Consider the following 15,951-nt stretch of genomic DNA (forward strand, 5'->3'; position numbering starts at 1 on the left):
TTTGAGTTCCGTCTGTATACAGTGTAGCAGAGATGCCATTCTGTGTTGGCAGGAGGAGGACCTGTACCACCCGGGAACAGATCACTTCATCGTAAGCACAGAGATGCCCCTGGGGCCTCTGGCACTGGAGAATGGCTCTGTGTGTGTGTGTGTGTGTGTGTGTGTGTGTGTGTGTGTGTGTGTGTGTGTGAGTGTGTGCATGTGTGTGTGTGTGTGCATGTGTGTGTGTGCATGTGTGTGTGTGTGCATGTGTGTGTGTATGTGTGTGTGTGCGTGTGTCTGCATGCACGACACGTCTCCAAAAGTAACCATGAATAACTACTTGAACGTCATACTTAGTAGTCAAATAAGAACTTGCCCTACATCTTAGGCACTTGTGTCAGCATTCAATTTCAACCCCCTTTGTCTCAAATCTGCAGCCTGGTACATGTGAGACAGCATATGGGTGCTATAACATGGGCTATTTATGCAGGAGTGATCTCTACATTTTTGCTACATGCAGCTGATTCAACCAAGACATGTAGACACAAGTCTATTCTAGGGGGCAGCCGTGGCCTGTATACTGGTTAGCGCTTCGGACTTGTAACCGGAGGGTTGCCGGTTCGAACCCCGACCAGTAGGCACGGCTGAAGTGCTCTTGAGCAAGACACCTAACCCCTCCTTGCTCCCCGATTGCCACTGCACCGGGATTAGTGTGTGCTTCACCTCACTGTGTGTTCACTGTGTGCTGAGTGTGTTTCACTAATTCACGGATTGGGATAAATGCAGAGACCAAATTTCCCTCACGGGATCAAAAGAGTATATATACTTATACTTATACTTATTCTTTTGTTGATCTATAAACTATTGTTTGTGTTCATAACACCTTGCAACATATTTCCTTTTAACAGACAGGCAATAGATCCTCCAAATATATTAGCTGTACTGTGCAGAATAAACATGTGCAGAATTCATTTTGGCATTATTTTCCTGAAATATTCAAGGTCTTCCCTGGAAAAGACATGGCCTGGACGGTAGTATATGTTGCTCAAAACCATACATCATTCAGAATTGATTGTGTCTTGCCAGATGTGCAAGATGCCCGTGCTGTAGGCAGTAATGCACCTCTACACCGCCATAGATGTTGGGTTTCGAACTGAGCACTAAAACAAGTTGGATAGGTTGGATACTTGGATAGGCCCTCTTCTCTTTGGCACAGATGAGTCCATGATTTCCAAAAAGAATTGCAAATGTTGATTGGTCTAACCACAGGACCTTTTCCACTTCAGTTCAGTTTAGACAAACTCGGGCCCAGATAAGACGGTGGTATTTCTGTACCATGTCCAAATAATTTAGGTTCTTGCATGGTAAAGTTTACACTAATATTTCTGTATTGAGTATCAAACTGTGCTCATAGATAATGGTTATCAGAAATTGTCCTGAGCCCATACAATGATTTATATACAGAAACAGGTCTAATTAGTTGTGAAATATTCCTCCTTTAGTTTTCTTTATCATTACACATCTTTTCCAGCGTTTTTTTGCCCCTGATCAACATTTGTCAGAATTTTGCGCTGGTAGAAGTTATATTAACATTTCACTGGAGAAGTTGGATGCACACTCTCTGACGTGGGTTTTAGCATCACTCAGTTGAAATGGAAGAGAGCTACACATTTATCCAGTCAGTTACTCAGGATAGTTTCCTTCTGTGCATGTTTTTTTTATTTTATTTTTTTATTGGGCATGCAGGTCAGTTTAGGACTAGCCTGACGTTGTCATACTCAAATTCTAGTCAGAATATGAGTCTGATACTGCTCCATTGGGACGTAATTATGGGGCGTGTTTCAACCGATACAGGGGGGAAATTCCTCTGCACTCAATTGGATAGACCAATCAGAGCAATGAAATAGCCTACCATGAGATGTAGGAAGAACTCACAAGCCATCCTTCTTCTCCACAAATGCCTTAACATTGTTTTTTGGTCTTTTGTAAAAGTTATTGTGCCGTCAATATCGCAATAGCAGGGTAGGCTATTAGGAAAAACTGATATTTCCCCTTCCGATTTAAAAAATAATTCCGTTGAACACCGATATTCTACAAACGTGTTATAAACAGCTGGGGAAGGCTGTCACAAATCCCTCGAACAGGTGGTCAATCAAAGATTTCAAATGAACGAGGGAACAACATGTCACAATGCAACACCTGTTTTCCCTTGATGAAAGTGAAACCATGAGTTTTCCCACATCTCAACTGGCCAAAGTTTTCAGAAATAATCGTTTTCAGTGATAAAACCTTATTGAAATAATATGCATTTTTCCATATGGGGTCTTAGAAGCCATCTGTCTCCTTCTAGCCACAGCGTTTTTGTTGCAAACAAAATCAACGTCAATGACGTGATAGACGCTCATAGACGAGCCACTGTTGCTCACCTGTCCATCATCGTAAAGCCCGATTTGATTGGTCCGAACAGCTCTGGTTCGAGCATAGTTGCTCCACAACGGAACAATGCCAGACCAAACTTCCCGACCTCAAATGTGGGTTGGGCTAAGTTCGTCTGGCACCCAGGCTAGTTTAGGACGGACACCAGTCCACACTGGGATAAAGTCTGAGACAGTCTGGCCACATTAAGAACAATGTGAACAGCCACACAAAATATTTTGAGTAAAAAGTTAAAATTGAGTATTTTAAAGACTTCTAAAAAGACTATCTTAAAAAGACTATCTTAAAAGACTTGCAGTGTGACTCTAGCCTACATTAAGTGTCTTCAGATCAGATGGAGTTGAGAGAGTGTGAGAGAGTCATGTGACGAGACTCAACGGAGATAGCAACAGCCAGCTGGTCGGGCTGGGATCCAGAACTGTGCCTACACTCTAAACCCAGATTTAGTTGTAATAAATATGTTAGGTGGTCACTACTAATGTTTGTGTGTTTTGTGAAAACTCTATGTCATAACTAAAATAAATGAGCTGATTGTACTATTTAAGTGAAATATACAGTGCACTGATCATGTTAAGCAGAGACAACGATAAATGTTGTGTTTTTGCAAGGCAGAGGAGGGGTCTAATAAAAATTCTGCCCATCAACCGTTCCTCCTGCTACTCAGTCCACACAGACATGACTCCATGACCATGCGTCTTGCTGCTGTGACAAATAGACTACTACATTAAATGGTGGGTGAACCTACTGATGAACTTGTTGAAAAATGTAAATTCTGATAACCGAAAATTATGTTCAGTTTGACCAATAGTTAGCTAATTGTTTGTTTACGTGATTAACAACCTGAGAAAACTAAGGTAACATTAGCTTCGTTGTTAGCATGCTAGTAGTCTTCCGGACAGTTAGCTCATGGTAGCTACCTTCCAATGGGTGTGTATGGCAGATTATAACAATGTCACATATGTTTTCGTGTAAATATACTTGTCTTGGTGCTACTTAGTTTAATTCAGACTTTATCATTGAAATTGGTGTTTCTGTCTGTAGATAGTTTTAGATAACAATAGCAGCACATGTTGGTTAGCTTTTAGCCGATGTCCATTCACTTATTACCCATTTGTTGCATTCATAGATGATATAGCAAACTTTTATTTGAACTAAGTAAATGAACATAAACTAAAAGTTTGTTTTCTTATGTTTTTTTTTTTTATATAGGTTCTTGATCTACAGTGGATGTGGAATATTTATGAGTTTAAATCTTGTTTGTTCATGTTTTATCAATAATAAAAGGAATTCCTATACATTGTGATGAATTTCTCTTCAATTTTTAATAAAACAGTTAAATTAATACAGTAGCCTAATCTTAAAATAAAAAAAACAATATCTTCAGAACTTAGTTCATATTTTAATGAGCTTTTTAACATGCATTTTAACCTAGGCCTATACTAGGCCTAGTTATTTTATACATCTGCAACTAATGAAACAATAATTTAAGTGAACTAAAGATTTTGAGTAGCCTCAGAGAATGTCTAATAGGAAGAGAATTAGCACTGTCTGGTTACTTCCGGTTTCTGGACTGGTTGCAGTTCCTCCTCAGATTCCACTTTAGGGCGCTCGCAGGCGAGTGCAGAATGCATGGAGGTCTATGGAGCTTTACCCCTCAATATCCACTTTTCTCTGGATATCATTTTTTGAGTAGTAATTTGAATGTTGCATTCGCTAGGAGAGGCAAAGAAAATACACACTGTTGATTGTTATATTTTTTGAAGTCACGTAAGTCTTCTAAGCCTTTCAAATATGTCAATGACGTCATTCATTAGCACAATGCTAGCGTGATATGGGCAACAACGACCCAACCTGTAAGAAATGAAAAGGACATAAGTACTCGTTCATTCAACTTTAGATCTAAAATCTATATTGAACCTGCATAAACTACAATAAAATCTACGATTCTTCTACGACAAGCAGGTGAAAGAGATACATTTAGCCGTCTAGCTCCATAGACCCCCATTCAACCTGCACTCGCCCGCGATCACCCCCAGTGGAATTCTAATGGAACTGCAACCAATGTCGATACAATGAGGCTTAATAGGAAGTGCCAAGGCTCTCCGTAGACAGGCTCTGGTAGCCTAAAGACTACTAATGTAAGCTTAATTTGTCTACAGCATCAACATAAGGTTGTTAGTTGGCACAACTAAACCTGTTTGTAAAAACTAGAATGGTTTGAGGCAATCGGTTTCCACACAATTTTCTAGTAATGACAACTAGTTTGGGTTAAGTGTACTGAACACTACACTGCCATGGAATATCTATCTCAACAGCCCCACCCACTGTGTACAGATAGATACTAACTACTAGGATGCTCTGATTTTTTCTCTCTCTCTTACACACACACACACATACACACACAACACACACAACACGTATACACACTTTGTCATGTGTGTCTTTGCATATTCTGTGTTTGTGTCTGTGTGTCTTGATGTGAATCTGTGTGCATTTGTCTCCGTGTATATGTGTGTGTGTGTGTGTGTGTGTGTGTGTGTGTCAGAGAAGAGAGAAGATAATTCACATTTCACAACTTTATAGTACACATTTTCTTTCTTTATTGTTCAGAGAGAGAGTGCAGTATAAATGTGAATGAGAGTGGACACCAGAGTCCACAGATGGCTCTTCTGTCCACATGACCATATTACGCCTGTACACACATACCATATGGAAGTTCCTGCACTGGCACGTAGTAAGTCAGAGAGTTGACATTAAAGTACTTGGGACACAATTACCTATTATGCTTCCAGCCCTCTCAGATCATTGGCATAATATGTTGGTGAAACCTGCTGACTGTTCTGTCTCAGACTTTAAATTATCCGGCACACACAGAACATTACCCCACAACAGGCCGAGTTACTGGGCCTTAAAGCACAACACTTCAATCCCTTTTCAATGATGCCAGATCAGTGGAGACGTTTCATTAGTTTTGTCATCATTCATATGTGAAATTGGAGATTACAAATTTGAGTTTGTACATTAGAGACTAGAGTAAAAAACATTAAGGTCTTAAAACTTTTTCATTACTTTTAATCTCCCTGAAATTATGCAATCTGCCTTCAAGCAGGTTTACTAAAGAGAGCTCTAATGAGGGAGACTCCTTTTTTATTTTTATTTTATTTCACATCAGTATGCTGATGGGTGGTGGGCAGCTTTTGGAAGGATTTGAAATGGAAAATCAATTGTGCTTTGATTGAGCATAACTGAGGAGCTAATTCACCACTCAGGAGAAGTCTGCTTAAAATCGTATTGAGTGTAGTATGATTTAAGCGGCAAACAAGATGAAAGTAAGTACTGTATATTTTAACTTTGAACTTTAAAAAAATTAATTGAAGTATACAAAAATTAATTGAAGTATACAAACAGTATACAAAGAGTATACAATAATACAGTACAAAAGCATTGTTGCAACTACGCCAGGGGGATGTACATTACACAATAATAATAATGACATCATAAAAACACATTGTAAAGCACAGAAAGTGTTTGTGTTTTGACAGCCTTATTACTGTTAGAAATTGTTATATATTGTTTAACGTCTATACTAAATTCTGTAAAATTGGGTTTTTTATTCTGAAATTTAGACTTATGAATGTAGTATTTTGTCAATAGTATTAATAAATTAATCAAGTAGAAATGAGAGGCAAGATTTCTGCTTTCATAAAAACCAAACAAGACATTCTCCCATTTCAAACTAAAGTCTGAATGAATGGAATCAATGATAAGACAAGTAAGCTTACTCCACAAAAGTTTTGAATAAGGGCAAAGCCAAAATAAATTAATAATGGTTTCTCTTTCAACCCCACAAAACGAACAATTGACATTGATGTCTTTTTTACATTTCTGCAAATAGAAATGGGTAGGATAAAATATATGCATTTTGAAAGATATTTCTTTAACTTTGTTGGCAAAAAAGATTTTTTGTGGAAAAAGCCAAACTTTTTCCCAACAGATGTCCCCCACACAATTGGACCAGTGTGATAATGAACAAGGAGTAGTAACAAGGTCTTGTTGGAAAAGTATACGAATAGTTCTGTTAATATCTTCCTTTGTGGGGAAAGACAATTCTTTCCAATACTTGTGTCAGACACACTGGCCAGTGTAGGGAGAAATTGACTCACCCCCATTCCCCACTCCAAAGAGTGAAATAATACCCGATGGAATTGCATCAAATGCAATTGAGAATTCCTTTGGAGGAATGGGTATTGCATATATGTGTAAAAATTCTGAGTATGAATATAGTTTTTAAACTATGTTTTCCGTGTTGATGACGCCATGAGGAACATCGGTGCGCATTTACGCATCACACCGCCAGGTGGCCGCCCGCCACATCAAGACAAGTCGCGTCGCGTGGATAGCGCATGTAAAAACGCTCTGCACTGTACCGAAGAATAGAATCCTAAAACAAAGCGAAGTTAGGGAAGAGAGGAGGGGTTACGCACGACGGACGTCAGTTTTGGTGTGCAGCGGCGCAGAGCTGTCACAGCAGTCAGTGTGATGAAGATTGGCAGGCAGGTAAGCTGTCACTCACTCTTCCCGCTCTACAGTTCTCTCTCTCTCCTGTCCATCTCCCGCGATTTCTCCCTTTTAGATGAGTGCCCATGCTTTCTGTGGCAGGACAAGGACAAGAGAGAGAGAGAGAGAGAACCTGATTGTGTGTCTGTGCGCGCGCGTGTGTCTGTGTGTGTGTGTGTGTGTGTGTGTGTGTGTGTGTGTTTGTGTAGATGCGCGTGCGCATGTGTATGTGTGTGTTTGCTAAAGAGAGAGAGGTACATGGGAGGGTGAAGATGGGGAGAATGGCGGCGGGAGTGGGTATTCGTTTGTCTGCGGTAGCGCGCTATTGACTGAAAGATAAGAGGATTTCCAAAACGAGATTGTAATGATTGCAAGATCGAACGATTTAAAGACTGATAATGTACTGGATGTTGTATAAAACGGAGTGTTTTTAAGCCATAGAGTACCATGGGCTGATGTTGGGAGTTCAGTCGAGTGGCTACTTTCAAGATTATCAATATCAACAGAAACTTGACCAATGTTCTGTGATTTGCTTTAGCCTACTGCAACCACATGCCATTTATTATTATTATTATTATAATATAATTATAATTTTAAAATTATTATTATTACCAATAGTTGGCGGATGCACATTATTTATCTTGAACACTGACACATGTTATACAACTTTTGACGTGTGAGTGTCTGGATGTTTTATCTTGCTGTTGGAAGAGACTCGTCAATAACTTCTGCAGGTGTGCTACTTGTGGGGTTAGCTTGGTATACATTTACATCTAAATCAATGTCACCTAAGGATTTAATGTGTTCAAAAGTGAAACACTTCTGTTGTTAAATATTCCCAGTTAGATATTTTACTTAAGTTTTTCTGGCCAGGCATGTGCACCCATATTTCATGTAGTAGAAGGTGACAGACATGCAACACTGGTGTGAGTGTTTAGGAGAAGCTGAAGCATACTGGCTCCTGTAATGTCCTGAGAGAGCTGTATTTCAGCTATCTGTAAGTTGGCTGCTGCATGCAGACATCCTGAGAAGCCAGGCAGAAAAGGAGTGAACGAGTAACTGACTGGTTTAGCCATTAGACAGCCAGACGAGTAACTGACTGGTTTAGCCATTAGACAGCCAGACGTGTTACAATTGATGATGCAGATCGAGCTCATCTCCTTTCAACATGATCGATTTCCCTGTGAATTGTTATGGAAACCAAGAGCTGTGTTAAACTGATATTGACTGGCACTGAGGTTCTCTGCTTCAGTCCGTTGTTGTAAATTAAACGTCACTCTTGCCTGTGCATGATGATGTTTGCAGAAACTTTTTAAACAGTTTAACATATGGTTCGCATGAAGACATGCTGGTCACGTCTGTCAGATGGCAAATTTCTTAAAATTAGTATTCAGTGATGCAGCCTCTTAACACTATAACACATAGAAGGGTGTGATTCCATAAAGACCTGTATCAGTGTGTGATTCCATAAAGACCTGTATCCATCGGTCACCTCTAAAGGTTTTGCTTGGCAGGACAGCTTTTGGCTGTGTGATGGGGTTTGACTGTGGCTGCAGAGGGTGGATGTTGTTATATTTTATTTCTTTTGGAAACGTATTTTGCCATATGTGTTTAGATAAGCATCAGTCTGAGAGTTTGATTTTGTGTCTGTGTGTGTAGGAGAGAGACGCAGGAGGAGGCAACTCTGTGTGTGTTTTATATTAATGCATAATATGTGTGTCATACAGTATAAGTGTGTGTGTATGGTTTCTATATGTATAGAGAATATACATTTGCTGTTTCTATGCATGTGAGAAAGTGGAAGCACTCTTATTCTTTTGCATTCCCTTGAACACTTAATCACAAAGCCACATATGGTTAAGTGTGTGTGTGTGTGAGTGTATGTGTGTGTGTGTGTGTGTGTGTGTGTGCGAGTGTGTGTGTGTGTGTGTGCGCACTTGTATGTTTGTGTGTGTGTGTGTGTGTGTGTGTGTGCGAGTGTGTGTGCACTTGTATGTTTGTGTGTGTGTGTGTGTGTGTGTGCGAGTGTGTGTGTGTGTGTGTGTGTGTGTGTGTGTGTGTGTGTGTGTGTGTGTGTGCACTTGTATGTTTGTGTGTGTGTGTGTGTGTGTGTGTGTGTGTGTGTGTGTGTGTGCGAGTGTGTGTGCACTTGTATGTTTGTGTGTGTGTGTGTGTGAGCGTGTGTGTGTATGTTCTGCTCTAGGAATGTAAAGAATGTCCTTTGAGAGACTAACCAAACACTTCAATGGAAGCCTCCAGATCTGCTGTCCTCCTCACTCACTGGTATAAGCATCGCCTCATTCTCCTGGTCTTCCCAACCTATGCCCTTCCACTCCTTCCTCCTCTCCTCACTCCATACTTCTGCCCTCCTCTCCTCTCCTCACTCCATACTTCTGCCCTCCTCTCCTCACTCCATACTTCTGCCCTCCTCTCCTCACTCCATACTTCTGCCCTCCTCTCCTCTCCTCACTCCATACTTCTGCCCTCCTCTCCTCTCCTCACTCCATACTTCTGCCCTCCTCTCCTCTCCTCACTCCTCCATACTTCTGCCCTCCTCTCCTCTCCTCACTCCATACTTCTGCCCTCCTCTCCTCTCCTCACTCCATACTTCTGCCCTCCTCTCCTCTCCTCACTCCATACTTCTGCCCCTCCTCTCCTCACTCACTCTATACTTCTGCCCTCCTCTCCTCTCCTCACTCCATACTTCTGCCCTCCTCTCCTCTCCTCACTCCTCCATACTTCTGCCCTCCTCTCCTCTCCTCACTCCATACTTCTGCCCTCCTCTCCTCTCCTCACTCCATACTTCTGCCCCTCCTCTCCTCACTCCATACTTCTGCCCCTCCTCTCCTCACTCCATACTTCTGCCCTCCTCTCCTCTCCTCACTCCATACTTCTGCCCTCCTCTCCTCTCCTCACTCCATACTTCTGCCCCTCCTCTCCTCACTCCATACTTCTGCCCTCCTCTCCTCTCCTCACTCCATACTTCTGCCCTCCTCTCCTCTCCTCACTCCATACTTCTGCCCCTCCTCTCCTCTCCTCACTCCATACTTCTGCCCTCCTCTCCTCTCCTCACTCCATACTTCTGCCCTCCTCTCCTCTCCTCACTCCATACTTCTGCCCTCCTCTCCTCTCCTCACTCCATACTTCTGCCCTCCTCTCCTCACTCCATACTTCTGCCCTCCTCTCCTCTCCTCACTCCTCCATACTTCTGCCCTCCTCTCCTCTCCTCACTCCTCCATACTTCTGCCCTCCTCTCCTCTCCTCACTCCATACTTCTGCCCTCCTCTCCTCTCCTCACTCCATACTTCTGCCCTCCTCTCCTCTCCTCACTCCTCCATACTTCTGCCCTCCTCTCCTCTCCTCACTCCATACTTCTGCCCTCCTCTCCTCTCCTCACTCCTCCATACTTCTGCCCTCCTCTCCTCTCCTCTCCTCACTCCATACTTCTGCCCTTCTCAGGCCATCACTCTGAAACTCAGCGTCAGATTTGGGTTAAGGGTCAGGGCTCTGAACTCACCTGCTGTGAGTGTGTCTGAACAGATGCCCAGTGTCTGAAAGCTTATTCTCATTACCAAGACAGTGCAGTGGAGGGATGCACAGATTGTGACATTCTGGGACGATACCAATACTGACGCTTAAAATAGCAATTTAGTGGATAACTGATGCCAATACCAATATTTTTTTAATTGTTAGTTTATTTTGTTGTTTTTGTTGTTAATTATACCTTTTAGTGGCAGAAAAACGAAAAATACACATTATAAAAAATAACTGAACCAACATCTTCAAGTCGTTCAGCCCTTCATAACTCTATGTCTGAATGTGCCAGTATGCGCACAACACAACATTTAGTGCAGAACAACAAGTGCAGAATGTATGCAACGTAACATTAGCCACTGTGATTATTTGCAGATTGCCAAAACCAGTCAACAAGGTTGAAATCAGCTGATACCAATGTTAGGCTGATATATCGGTGCATCTCTAGTACAGAGTTCTCATTAGTCTGAGAAACGCTGATCACAAAACCATGTGTGTGGGTTCTTGATGAGTGTTTGTGTGTGTGTATAACAGACCTAGTCATTCTGTGGAGGAGCCCTCCTCTCCTCTCCTGCAGGGCAGAACAGAGCTGATATGGGGGAACTCAGCAGGAGAGTAGGAGACTGCAGATTCCCTTTCTGTTTTCAGTGAGTGGTCAGGAGTGATCAAGGCACTGCCTAATAATAAAACAACCTCAGTCTTACTCGCAGGAATACATGAATAAATTATTTTGTCATCAAAGCTGCATCACTTATTTATGGAGGGCAGTTTTCTGCGGCTCAGCTCGTCCATCTTCTCGGCGCTGTGGTTTTCGGCACTGGTCCGACCACACGCTCGTCTCCACAGATGTCTGGCTCTCTGTGTTTCTTTTGCCCAAACACCACTTCACACACCACTCTCCAGTACTCGTTCTCTCTCTCTCTCTCACTCACACACACACACACACACACAAACAAATACAGCTGTGCTGGCAGAGGTTGCTGGAAGGCTAGGAATCCTGAGTCTGGGCTGTCTGTAGTCTGGTGTGTGTGTGTGTGTGTGTGTGTGTGTGTGTGTGTGTGTGTGTGTGACGTGTGTGTGTGTGTGTGTGTGTGTGTGTGTGTGTGTGTGTGTGTACCAGAGCCCTACTGGAGGGACAGGGGCAACAGAGACAGACAGGTGTCGTGGTTGAAAATCATAAAACAGGCATAAAACAAGTAGAAAATTGAGCTCACGACTTCAAGAAAAATCATCAATAACTTTTCAAGTAGGCAGAATTTGATGCAAAAATGTTTTTTTTAATCAACTAAATATCAACAGCATTAAACCATGACTGTATCTCGTGAAGGCACTCCCGAACAATAGTTTAACATACTTATACCCCTCCAAAATGCTGACAGCTGACACAACACTTGGTTACCCCGAACCCACAGGTGGCGTTATGAAAGGATCGTTGTTTGGTCTTATCTTCGCATATCAGCAATGTTGCTGCCAAGGGTACAAACTTTTCCCCTTAAGTTTACACAAAGTTCAGTACACAGTGATCACAGGCCATACATCGTTCATGGGTTAAATATCGTTCACACTCTTGCACTCCTACTGGTTGTTTTGAGTAGAGCGCGTCTCTGTTTACGCTTTATCTTGCACCTGCAAAGCCGACTTTGCTTTTTTCAAACGGGCCTCGCTGAGTCAGCATGAGACACAGAGCGACAAAAAGAGACATTGGGATACAGAGTGCACATTCTGGTAGGATGGCTTCATTATGTTATTAGTATTAGTTAAACTTGTCATTCAAAAAGTTATAAAAGGTTATTATATTAGAATAATGTCAGTGTATTACTTGATTGTCATTGAGGTTATATAAATACATGTTTTACTGTTTCAAACTTTTTGTCTCATCGTGACACAGGGTCTTTAGAGACAGATGGGTATTGGAGACAGACAGGAGCATTAGTGGTAGACGAGTGGGGTATACTACGAAGCACGTTAGACATATCTAGGCTATGTAGACATATCGAGGCTTGACAAAGCCTTGACTCAGGGGTATACGTTAAGTGATACTACGATTGCAGTTATGTGATATATTTGTCAAACTAGGCTTTCAGCTCAGATCTGTGCGCGTTTTCGGTGTTGGGATGACTTTGGCCAATCGTGTAACGTGGAGACGCACAAGACCGCCTCTATTTAAAAACAATTACTTCCGCATTCATGAGCGATAGCTTAATCCACACTGCAGTCATTTTTTGAGTCTAACCTATAACATCAAATAAATCAATTGTCATCAGTTGTTGTATGGTATGCACGTCCATAGTGGGATATTTGCACGCACAGCACTATTAAAGCGCATTCAAGATCCAAAATGTTAGTAGAGGCGGAGCTCCACCTGTAAGATATATGACAGAACCCTACACGTGAGATAACTTCGTTTTTTAAGACAATTGATTGGTCAGTGTAGATTACACGATTTGAGCTATAACTTAGCACATAACCTCCTCCCGACCAGTTTTGGTTGACAGCATAAGATACCATGGTGATATAGCGACACTAAAACAGATCCACTTTCGTGTCACAGCATACCCTGGCTTTGAGCGCAACATACCTCGCTAACCCACTAATCGAGATTCGTAGTATACCCCAAGGGTCATCAGGATGGGGGTTCCATCCCTCTCTATTCCTGCTTGTGTGGCAGTAGCTGACCCCTAGATGCATGCTGATCAGCGCTCCGGTGTCAGACACCTGCAGTACAGGGGGACCACCACAGAGGACAGCAGATACGGAACTAACATCTGTTAACATTAACACAACATAAACCCAACATTAACACAACATAAACTCAACATTAACACATCATAAACACAACATAAACACATCATAAACACAACATTAACACATCATAAACACAACATTAACACATCATAAACACAACATAAACCCAACATTAACACAACATAAACACAACATTAACACATCATAAACACAACATTAACACAACATTAACACATCATATAAACACAACACTAACATAACACACCTCAGCACTTACATTAACACACCACAGAGAGGCGATAGCAGCAGATACGGAACTATCACAACATAAACACAATATTAACATAACATTACAGAGGGCAAGTCAAGTCAAGTCAAGTCAAGTTTATTTATATAGCACATTTCATACACAGAGGTCATTCAATGTGCTTTACATAAACAAAACCAAACGATAATAACAAATAAAAGCATAGAAGGGCAATATAGTCAAAGAATAGTTAAAAGGTAAAGATCATAATAAAAGGAAAACATAAAACACAAGGTAAAATCATTTAAAAATAAAGAATAATTAGTAAGCAAAAACAAAGGCAAAAGTAGTAAAAGAAGTAATAAAAGACAAAGTAGAATAATTATCGAGGCAGATTCAGAATTTGTAACTCGGCACAGTTAGCAGAAAGCGTCTGAGAACAGTTTGGTCTTAAGTCTAGATTTAAAACTGGCTACAGTTGGGGCCTTTTTAATGTCATCCGAAAGTTGGTTCCACAGCTGAGCCGCATAGCAGCTAAAAGCTGCTTCACCATGTTTAGTTCTAACTGTAGGTTTTACTAGCAGGTTTTTCACCTGGGACCTGAGAGGACGAGAAGGTGTGTACTGCTGAAGCATGTCTGACAAGTATTTAGGTCCTGCTCCATTTACTGATTTATAAACAAGCAATAGTGCTTTAAAGTCAATTCTGTGACTTACTGGAAGCCAGTGCAAGGACTTAAGAATTGGAGTAATGTGGTCAGTTCTTTTAGTTTTTGTTAGAGTCCTAGCTGCTGCATTTTGTATCACCTGAAGCTGTTTAATAGTCTTTTTAGGAAGGCCTGTGAACAGTCCATTGCAGTAATCAACCCTGCTGGAGATAAATGCATGAATGAGTTTTTCTAAGTCATGTTTTGACATCAGCCCTCTGAGTTTGACAATATTTTTGAGGTGGTAAAAAGCTGATTTAGTTATCGCTTTCATGTGGCTGTTGAAATTTAGATCACTGTCAATTAATACACCAAGGTTTTTAACAGTATCCTTTGCCTTCAACCCTTTTGTGTCAAGGAGAGTGGCAACCCTAAGTCTTTCCTCATTTTTACCAAATATAATTACTTCAGTTTTTTCTTTGTTCAGCTGAAGAAAATTTTGAGACATCCAGGTGTTGATTTGTTCTATACACTGACACATAGATTCAAGAGGACCATAGTTGTTTGGTGATAGAGCTAAGTAAATTTGTGTGTCATCTGCATAGCTATGATATGAAATCAAATTATTTTGAATGATTTGTCCAAGTGGGAGCATATAGAGGTTGAATAATAGTGGCCCCAAGATCGACCCCTGGGGAACACCACAGGTCAAGGACGTTGGTGTTGAGGTACAGTTTCCGATGGCAACAAAGAAGCTCCTTTCTTGTAGATATGATTTTAGCCAGCTGATAACTATGCCTGTAAATCCAACCCAGTGTTCTAGTCTGTGTAGTAAAATATTGTGATCAACAGTGTCAAATGCTGCACTAAGGTCCAGTAGCACTAGGACTGATGTTTTACCTGAATCTGTGTTGAGGCGTATGTCATTGGAAACTTTAATGAGAGCTGTTTCAGTGCTGTGATTTGCCCGAAAACCAGACTGAAAGTAATCAAAATACCCATTTGATGTTAGGAAGGTGGTTAATTGATTAAAGACTACTTTTTCAATAATTTTGCCAATAAAAGGTAGATTGGATATGGGCCTGTAATTGTTTAGCATGGAGGCATCCAGGTTATTCTTCTTGAGAAGTGGCTTTACAACAGCTGTTTTCAGTGACTTAGGAAAAGTGCCAGACAGCAATGATACATTTACAATTTGAAGGACATCCGCCGCTATGAGGTGAAAAACAGTTTTGAAGAAATTGGTAGGCAGAGTGTCTAAGACACATGTGGAAGGGCTGAGATTCTGTACCGTTTTTTCAAGTGTTTCGTAGTCTATCAAGCTGAACTCTGACATCAAGTTTAGTTTCCCTCTGTTTGTTGCTGGAAGTTCAGGTTGTTGAATTTGTAATTGAGCAGATATGTTGAGTCTGATTTTGTCAATTTTACCTTTAAAAAAAGATGAAAACTCATTGCATTTATTAGTTGAGAGAAGTTCAGGCGCTAATTGTGAGGGGGGATTTGTTAACTTATCAACAGTTGAAAATAGAATACGAGTATTATTTGAACTTCTATTGATAATGTTAGAAAAGAAAGACTGTCTTGCTTTGCATATTTCAGAGTTATATGTGCGGAGCATCTCTTTATGGATTTCATAGTGGATCTGAAGTTTGTATTTACGCCATTTTCTTTCAGTCTTCCTACACTCTCTTTTTAGAAGTTTAACTGCTGGATTTTGCCTCCATGGTGCTTTCTGTTTGTCCTTAACTTTCTTGAATTGTAATGGAGCAATGTCATCCATAATGTTTGCCATTTTTGCATTAAA

At 41.0% G+C, this 15,951-nt stretch overlaps 1 protein-coding gene across 2 annotated transcripts in view; it reads left to right on the plus strand.

The window, feature by feature from the left end:
* The first annotated feature begins 6,842 nt into the window (after positions 1 to 6,842).
* Positions 6,843 to 15,951, plus strand: part of LOC121688847 (homeobox protein PKNOX2-like) — a 22,773-nt gene continuing 13,664 nt past the window's right edge. The window contains exon 1 of one of the 2 annotated variants that reach the window (XM_042068750.1): positions 6,843 to 6,975. The gene's annotated coding sequence lies outside the window, so the exon portion shown is untranslated. Of the gene's footprint in view, positions 6,976 to 12,212; positions 12,235 to 15,951 lie in introns of those variants that run through there. The other variant, XM_042068751.1, reaches the window with a different exon arrangement.

The sequence above is a fragment of the Alosa sapidissima genome, chromosome 17 (genome assembly GCF_018492685.1).
Source record: "Alosa sapidissima isolate fAloSap1 chromosome 17, fAloSap1.pri, whole genome shotgun sequence".
Classification (NCBI taxonomy): domain Eukaryota; kingdom Metazoa; phylum Chordata; class Actinopteri; order Clupeiformes; family Clupeidae; genus Alosa; species Alosa sapidissima.